At 36.5% G+C, this 9,147-nt stretch overlaps 1 pseudogene; it reads right to left on the reverse strand.

Moving 5' to 3' along the window:
- Positions 1-233: 233 nt before the first annotated feature.
- Positions 234-7,937, reverse strand: LOC104462142 (annotated as a pseudogene).
- Between the last annotated feature and the right edge of the window lie 1,210 nt (positions 7,938-9,147).

A 9,147-nucleotide genomic window follows, 5' to 3' on the forward strand; every position in this document is an offset into this window, starting at 1 on the left:
ACTATATGAGCAGATGCAGTGCAGCTTACACAATGCATGTAACTATTGTGGTTCTCTCTTATGAAGAGACAAATTCTATCACAGTAAGACTGACTTGATTATATCATGTTTTTAGAAAAAATATTGCATGGCTTTTTTTGAAATAATTGCAGGAGTATATTTGACATTTACTTTCTGTATTGTAATTTTATATGTATGCTTTATAAACATATTTCATTGCAAGCCACATTCTTTTATATCTCTGTTGTCTAAGGAATATAGGAATGTGCAGGTTCATTCATGAAATGCGGAGGTTCAGATGTAATTTCTGGATTAAATCCTTCATTCACCAGATGCATTTCCTGATGCTTGAAATTTGCTGTGATTTGCGTAAAATCCTAAAAGAGAAATAATTCAAGTAAAATGCAATATTCCATTTCAGCATGTGTCGGTGGAAATACAATGCAATTACTGAATAAAATTGATCATACAATTTTACTATAGAATGTCTTCAGTTGGACAGAATGATCTAACTCACAGGTGCAGTGAACTCTAAATCTAAATGCAGCTTTTACTTCTTACTCATTTCTCAATCAAAGCCACAAGCAAGCTTGCAAGTTTCTGTTTCAGAATAAGCATTTTCTTTAACTTTCATTATTGCAACTGGTCACAACATCTGTAGTTTATGGGACACCTGGTGATGCTCTGCGGAGTGCTGGCTGATTTTACAGTACTGGCTCTCCTCCAATTTCCAACTGCTAACCTTCATGTAAGACATTAAATACCAAGATGTTGTTTTTCTGTGTTAGCAGTTGCTGTACAGCAGTTATTCAAATGCCAGTTCATGAACAATTTGGTCTGCACACAATAGTCAGTGTATGGGAGCAGAAATGGTGTATAAAATACTCTCATTTAAAATGTGGCTCACATTAAGAGTTTAAAACATACCATTCTCAATCATTGTTACTACTTGTACCATGTTTTCAGTGTAACCAATATTTTTTTTTAGTTCTCATGCTGAAGCAGGCCACTTTTCTGTTCTTACTTGTTTTTCTCTCTTGATCTGTACCATGCCTGATTTCCTCTTCACGCTACTACTCCATTTCCACAACTCCCAGATCATTTAGTCTTTGCCTTCTGAGCCAAGACTGCTAATAAGTTTGCCAGTTCATTCTCTCTTTTGGCAGCATTTACGAAAGGAACCACACTTAGACCACCAAGACATTTCACACAGACACTGAATATCTGCCAGATGGTAATAATGTGCAATCATTACCGAGCAGGATTGCTTCAAATTAAATAGCTAGCATGAATTTGCCTTAGTACTTGTTTTAAAAATTGCAAATGGTAAGATTAAAAATTTAATAAAGACAGGTATTAAATATTTTAAATGTATATTATGAACACAGATTGCTGAGATTTTCTGTTTAAATGATCCCCTGATGTTATTTTAATAAAGTCTGATTTTTTCTATGCAGAAATATGAATTTTGAAAAAAGCAACAAACCAAAACAAAAACAAAAACAAAAAACACAAAGCAAAACACAGCACAAATAATGCAAAACTGAAATCACTCCCTGGATTGTCAAGACTGATTCTATCTTAAATCCAATTCTGCGTGACAATGTCATGTTTTTGTTTGTCACTCTTGATTAAGATGAACTCTTTCTCAAGGTACATATTTTTTTTCAGAAGGAACTTAATTTTCTGTCCACTCAGAAAATTGTGAGTTCAGCATTCATCCTCTTAACCTCCCCTAAGATGTTTTTTAAAGTAACAACATGTTTTAGATATAGCTTTGGTTTTTTTAATGAAATTGGTTTTACCACCAGAGGGCACTGCTGTCCTGAGGCGCCATAGATAGTCTTACCTATGCCAGCTACGTTTGAAAATACATTTACTTGGTACAGTAACCTGTTAGTGAGAAAGTAGCTTTCCTCAATTCTTTAAAATATCTTAAAAACTACACTTCTCTCTAAAATGTTTTCATTCTTTTTCTCCTGTTCCTCTCCAGTCTCACTCGTTCTGTTACGTTCCCATCTTGTTCTCAATCAACTCTGTGCCCTTCAGACATTTGTCGCTATTTAGGAAGAGGCAAAACTGCCAAATGCCTCTCAGCTCCCCTCACAGCAGAAAACTGTCTTCTACAAGCTTTCAGAAAATGTAATGTGGCTCCCTTTCCTGCTCTTTGCAGCTCATGCTCTCCTGTCCTGGTGCAGGTCATCCTGTGGGGAGGAGAATGCAAGGGGTGTAATCCTTGCACTTTTAAGGTCATGTTTGAAAAGAATTGCATCCCAGTTCTGCTTTTATACTCTAAAGCATGTGGGTACATCTTAGTTCTCAGATTATGACATCTTCACTGTAAAGTATCTTACTATCTTTTGCAAAGAAATAGATATTTCTTTGATGCTTTGTCAGTGACAGTGAATAATAATAACTTCAAAAGCAACCATATTAGGAAAAGGTTTTTAATTAATCATGTAATCCTTTTATAAGAGGACACTATTATGTGTAATGTTACCCATATGCGGCTGCTTAGGCGTCCATTGGCTAGAACACTCTGGTTAAAGATGAAGAGCTTTGAGACAAAATCCAGCTTTGACAAGTTACTAATCACATCTAGGATTTTTAGGCATGAGTGGGTCCTTAAAGCCAAATGTAAGCTTAATTCACAAAATATGCATTTAACTTCATAATAGTAGCAACGATAATTCAGACTAGTATTCCCTCTTGTGTGTCTATTCTTGAAACTGTTTGTAAATGACTTCCTGCATTTCGTGATTGTAGAGATCAATTTTCCAGTCAGACAGAAGATAAATACGAATAGGAGGCAATTTATTGTCTTACCATGATTCTCACAAAGTGTGGTCTGGCATAACTTGGGAGGAAGTCCACAACATGCTTATAAAGTCTTTCTCTATTAAAAGGTTGGTCAGGTTTAAGCACAATAGCTGTCATCTTCTTCCTTCATAGTCTAGAAACACTGGAAAGTATTATGACAAGTAAGAATGTACATGAGTCTTCTCTGACATTTGGAGGGATTTAATATTGGTCAGAGCAAATTTTTTGTGAAATACCTGTCCCATCCTCTCAGACATCATTGAGTATAAGAGACACGATACTTTATATTGGAAGTATTAAAGTTACTTTTAGGGGTTTTATTAAATTTTAAAAAATGTCACTGACCTCTTTCTATTAGGAATTCTGTATGGCTGGCAGCTGGATGCTAGGTTTTCTTCTTACCTTGCTCAAGCTTAACATTGGTAACATAGTGGTCTAATGAAATTAGAGTGACTGTTAGTTCAATACAAACCTGGATGCACGTCCACAGACTAGTGAAAAATATGGACATAGACATGTATAAGAGTATACTTGGTCTATATAAAGTTTAGTAGCTACTGTCCATTGTGTAAGCAGTGCTGAGTGTGTTCTACTCTATTCAAGAGACAGATTAGAGACAAGAGCCTCTTATTAAATTACAAGCAGCAAACCCTCTTAAAAAATATGTTAACAGACATAGTTCCTGTTTTCTCTTTATTCAAGCACGAGTAAAAGTTCTGAATGGAGGAAACATCTATATCAGAAGAAGTGAGCCACCATGGTTAAACCTGTCCAGAATGAATGAGCAGCTTTGAGGTATGGCCAAGGCACTGGAAAGATAACAGATGAATGTTCCCTTTTAATGAGAAGTCACTTGCAGTTGTATAATTGGTGATAGGCTATCAAGTTTGTTTGGCAATATCTGAGCCTCGAGTTGATTCAGAAATATAAAAGACTATGCTATCTAGATTTTATTAACATTACAACCAAGAACAAATGTGATTTTTAAGCTCTTGAGATTTTGTTTTCATGTGCTATTCTCTGCCTGAGGTAGCAATAGCCTTTTGAGGAGTTCTTGTCAGCTCCAACTGTAGATAAAAAGGAGATAAGCTTTCCAAATTAGATTACAGTGTTATTTGCATGCACTTGAGGATACCATCTCTCATGAATGAACATGTTGGCATTTAACAGCCACCTGCTGATCAACCATTCAGAGTATGGCCTTTTGTTCATTGTATTTTCATATATCCTCTTTCTGTGAAGTCGTTGTGTCTCGTGACTCTCAGTACTAAGTAGTGGCTTGTCTTTTAATGGCTTCTTCTTCATAGGACTAGTTTCTTTTAATACTAGACTCTGCTTGCCTTCATTCAAAGGAAACACAGAACAGCTGTTCAGCACCACAAGAAAGTTTGCCTTCCACAACCTGTTCAACCAGTGGATGCATCATCAGAGCTATTTTCCATCTAATCTTGTAATTCAGTTGCCTACCATTTTTCAGCTTGGTATTGTATATTTTAGTGAAGCACCATAAGTAATTGGGAACATTTCGATTATGAGAAAACATGGATCTTCTAGGACTGTACTTACAAGATAGTGATGGGTGTTTCAGACATGCCATCTTTTAATATGCCCCCTGTTTTACCATTTTTCAGATGAAAGTCTGTAACCTAAGAGAGGTCTTCCAGGGTTTATAACTTCTCACATCTGTGTCATAACTTTTAATTCACCCTGATGTTTCCGCCATTCATTACAAAATGTCAGCATGTTGACTAAATACATCATTGAAACTGAATTTCAGAGCACTGTAGGAAAGCCTTAATTGCTGAGTTGACACCATCTATTTCCTTCCATGTAAGTATGCATTCTGTTGCAAGAACAGAGAGAGCAGGAAATTATTATTTTCATTTTATACTCCCAAACTATGGGGTCTGTCTTACTTTTTATACTTACATTGTAAACATTAACTTCTTGGACAAAATCCATCATACTAATGACCTCCATAACTTCTACAGGGGCAACATTTTCTCCTTTCCACCTGTTGAATGCATTTTTTGAAGAAACGTAGGTATTAGCTAACAAATTTCTATTCTATACATGGCTATATGTGATGGAGCACTGCTTTTAATGTGGACTACCATTTTTCTTAACTGAAGAGTGTAAACCGATAAATCCTCTTCAGATTTAGTGCCATCTCACTGGAGACCCCAAACATAAAGAAAGAGAAGTGCAGTTTCACTCAACTTTGAAAAATTCTACTGTGTTGGTGTGAACTTTGGTGGACTTTGTGATCCTTAGTGTTTCTGTCAAAATGAAATTGATATTAATCATGTTAAAGTCTGATCTGTGTCATCCAGTCCTGCCTATGTATGATTTCTTCCAAGCTCACTGTTAACTCTGTGCTATACCTGAAACTGTCTCACACCTGTTCAGTGAAGTAGAGGACGCCATCCTCATCCCTCAGCAGAGGGTCTCCTGTGTTAACATACACGTCTCTTCACAAACACATATTGCAGGAGTTTCTTCTCCGAGGCTTCATTACTTCCAGCATACCCAGGAATTGGCGCATCCTGAGTAACTTGGACAACTAGAAGACTGGGTTTACCTGCAGGCCATGAAAAGAGGATGAAAAAGACATATTTACAGTGAGACATTTCTAAAACAAAGTACCATATTAAAAATATTTTGTAAAGCCACTTCTGTTCTACTCAGCTTATTACTACATTTCTATGACTATTTCCTGAACAGCAGAACTAGGTGAGTCGCAGAGGTAACATAACTTTGCTTCCTTCTCTTCTGAAAACCTAGACCTTAGGGAAGAGCTTTTTGGAGTGTGGTGTGCATCGCCTCCCCTGAGAAAGCATTTGCCCAATGAAAGGATGACTGTTCTGTCATTTGAAAAGGGTGCTTGTAGTCAAACAAGACACGTGGGGGTAAAACATAGTGCCTAACCTCTTGTGCATTGTGTTATTCTAGAGGACAGGGTTGCTCCTTCTTTGAGCACTGTGCTGGTGTGGAAATGCACGTTATAAACGTCTGACCTCAGAACACAGCATATCCATTTATTTGGAAAAAAAAAGCAGAACTAAGAAATGTGATTTGTTCAGGAATATGAACAGGTTTTTTGCAGGTGAGAAGAAAAACATTCTGAACCCAGAATATTGGTTATATTCTTACAGTATTGTATTTTTGGCTATTTGGCTATATGAGAAATATTTGGATATGTCATTGGGTATATTAGCAATAGATCTCTATTTGGATCTATTGGTAATATCTTTTCCCTGTATACGTGTATGTCAAGAACCTATTACTCACAGAACAGAGACTTAATCTCTGCCCTAAAATACAAGCATCTAAATTGAGGCACCTGTTAGTTAGCAGATAACCAATATTCTTCCTGACTTTTGTGTGCTTTCTTACACGTTCCATTTTCACCCTTTGTGAGTTCTTGTTTCTAGACATGAAATTTCAACAACTCAAAAGAATGTAGGAACTAAATAAACAAGTGCATATGCATACTTAAAAATCTCACTGTCTTACTAATTTTCCAGTTGTTTTGACAAAAATTGCTTTGAATTAATGGATAGTACCCTATTGACTTTGGAAGATTTGGAAAGGCCTGAAATTTGCTGACAGTATTCTGAGAGGCAATTGTCAGAAAGTATTAATGTCACAGTAAGCAACACTAAGTGTGTATATATAGCTGAAGTGTTCATCTCCTTTGCTGATAAAAAATAAATCCATTGGTTTAGAGTATGGTCAGATTAAAATCACTTATAGAAAGTAAAGCGCAACAGTGCTTTTGATCAAATCAGCAATCCTGCTTTGAAACTACCATCCATTTTTAAGTAGAGGCTTAACATTATTGGAATGCAAATCAGGAAGGTTCTCTGAAAAAAAAAAAAAAGAAAAAAAAAAAAAAGAAAAAAAAACCTAAATTAAGTTTACAGCCATCTCAAAAATTACTCCAGACAGATTCAAGTGGAAACTTAGAGCTCAATGGTTTGATTTAGGCTTTTCAGCCTTCATCCCCTGTTCCCACAGTCCAGGTTGCTAGAAGAGCAAAAGCATCACAGAGTTCTCATTATAGCCATGGGAAGGCATTTTTGGCAGCTCAATTTGAAAGCAGAAATAATTTGGCAGTCATTAATCTGATTTTGATGTTAACTGATCCAAATCTTTACTACCATTTGAACAGTATTTTATGGTAGTATAACGTCCATGATTCACAAAGAGTCTGTACAAACAGGAAGAGCATTTGAGACTACTGAGGCATTTTATGGGTGGAAGATCTGTATCTCCACTGAGTGTTTCAACAGCAGTTATGTATATAAAGTTTATAGTTCAGATATCTTGAGATTTGGTTTTTTCTCCTTTATTTACTGAGAATTTTGATTTTGTTGCTGTTGTTGTTGTTGTTTTGTTTATGTTATTTCAGAGAAGAAAGTGTGACACTGGTTTTAATGAATGAAGATGCAGTCAAAGAGTCAGTTTGAGTAAGTGTGCTTTGGATCATATATGTCCTGATTCATACGAAAAGTCAAAATTAATTTCTGCCTCATCACTTGGGTTTTCAGGATGGTAAATAATCTTCAACAAAAAACATCATTAATCAGTCCTGTGTATAGGCAATTCTATACAGTCAGGGGTTTTTATATTCTGGAGAAAATGTCAGCTACATGAAGCAGTAGTTTCCTCATCTGTGGACTTTTTCTGTATATTTATTCTAGCTTCAGAGTATATGTATGGACAACAGAGTCAAGTAAGGGGCTAAGAATAAGGTTTCTGTTCCCATGAACTTAATTTTCCCAAATCTGAACTGTCGTAAGCAGGTTGTTCCTTATACATGTTTCCTGCTCTTTATAATTTCTGCCTTTCACCTGCTTTTTTTTTGGTTGAGTGGTTAATCGGTTAGTTGATTTGATTACGTTTGCCTTTGAGAAGATGCCAGCATGGCCCACAGCTCCTATGTTATTAGTATAGTTCAAAAAACTAAGATTTCATGCAGTAGATCCACAGAATATTGGGACAAACCTCATTAGAAATTCTTTCCAGACAGCAGGTCTGATATAATTTCCTATAGCAACACACACTTCGTGAACTCAGTCCTCTTATTTCTGTGAACAGCCAAAAAGAAACATTGTGCAGGTGTGAAAACTGAATCTAAACACTCAGAGTTGATCTACGGTTTTCTAATCAAACTGATTTTCCTTTAAAACTGCCCTTTTTAATAAAATACTTCACAGAAGGGTATTAGTTTTGTAAATACAAAACAGAAAATCATCAGAAGTCTTGTTTATCTAAGGTTAAGGATTTTAGTAAGGTGAAAAATGTATTCTCACCTGTAAATTCTAAAACTGAGATGTATATTGCAAAGTTTAAAATAATTACCTTGTCTTGAAAATGTAAACAAATAGATTTTATGTAAGTGCCATTTCCCATAGAATGGAAATTCCTTTCTTAACCAAAGAAAATAATTTTTTCAACAAATAAAGTAATGTCTTAGAAAACACTTGTGATATGCTGTGGTCAGTTCCACAGGTCATGTTACTTAGTAGTAAGTTTTACACATCTGCCATGTAGTCTAAGGAACCTGAAAAAGTAGCAGAATAACTTAAAGCTCCTTCCCATATCTCATATGACTAGGTACGGGATTAGTCATAGCATCATATTATCAGAGAATGGTTTGAGTTGGAAGAGACCTTAAAGATTGTCTAGTTCCAAGCCCCCTGCCATGGCTAGGGACACCTTCCACTTAGACCAGGTTGCTCAAAGCCTCATCCAGGGTGGCCTTGAATGCCTCCAGGGATGGGGCACCCACAGCTTCTCTGGGCAACCTGTGCCAGTCCCTCACCACCCTCACAGTAAAAAACTTCCTCCTAATATCCAATCTAAATCTACCCTCTTTCAGCTTAAAGCCAAGGTGCCGTTAAAACACGTTGTGTTTCACTTCATGTTGCTCCCTTGTTGACTTTCTGGTTTTCTCAGAAAGTTGTTATTTTCTCTAGTGGCCAAGAGCACTCGCAGAAGCCCTCATGACTTTTGTGGCTCTTCAGTTCTCCTCAGCTACAACTTGGACATGTTTACTAGTTTTTCTTTGCCACATGTACAGGCATGCAAGATTCACTATGGCACCAGACAGTAGACTTAGCTCTGGGGAAAGTCTAAATGGCAGAGCTTCTAAACTGAACCAATAAATGCAGAGACATAATCTTAAGAGAAGGTAAATCCAAGAGAAGATGACGTAAGACTAGACTCAGACCTAGTTTTCTTTTCAGCAAGACCGGAAGGCAACTGCGTAAATACCAGGCTGGCTACACCATTCTTTCATGACTTCTGTTGGCAAATATA

This window comes from Pterocles gutturalis, unplaced genomic scaffold (assembly GCF_000699245.1).
Source record: "Pterocles gutturalis isolate BGI_N339 unplaced genomic scaffold, ASM69924v1 scaffold2007, whole genome shotgun sequence".
NCBI classification, from domain to species: domain Eukaryota; kingdom Metazoa; phylum Chordata; class Aves; order Pterocliformes; family Pteroclidae; genus Pterocles; species Pterocles gutturalis.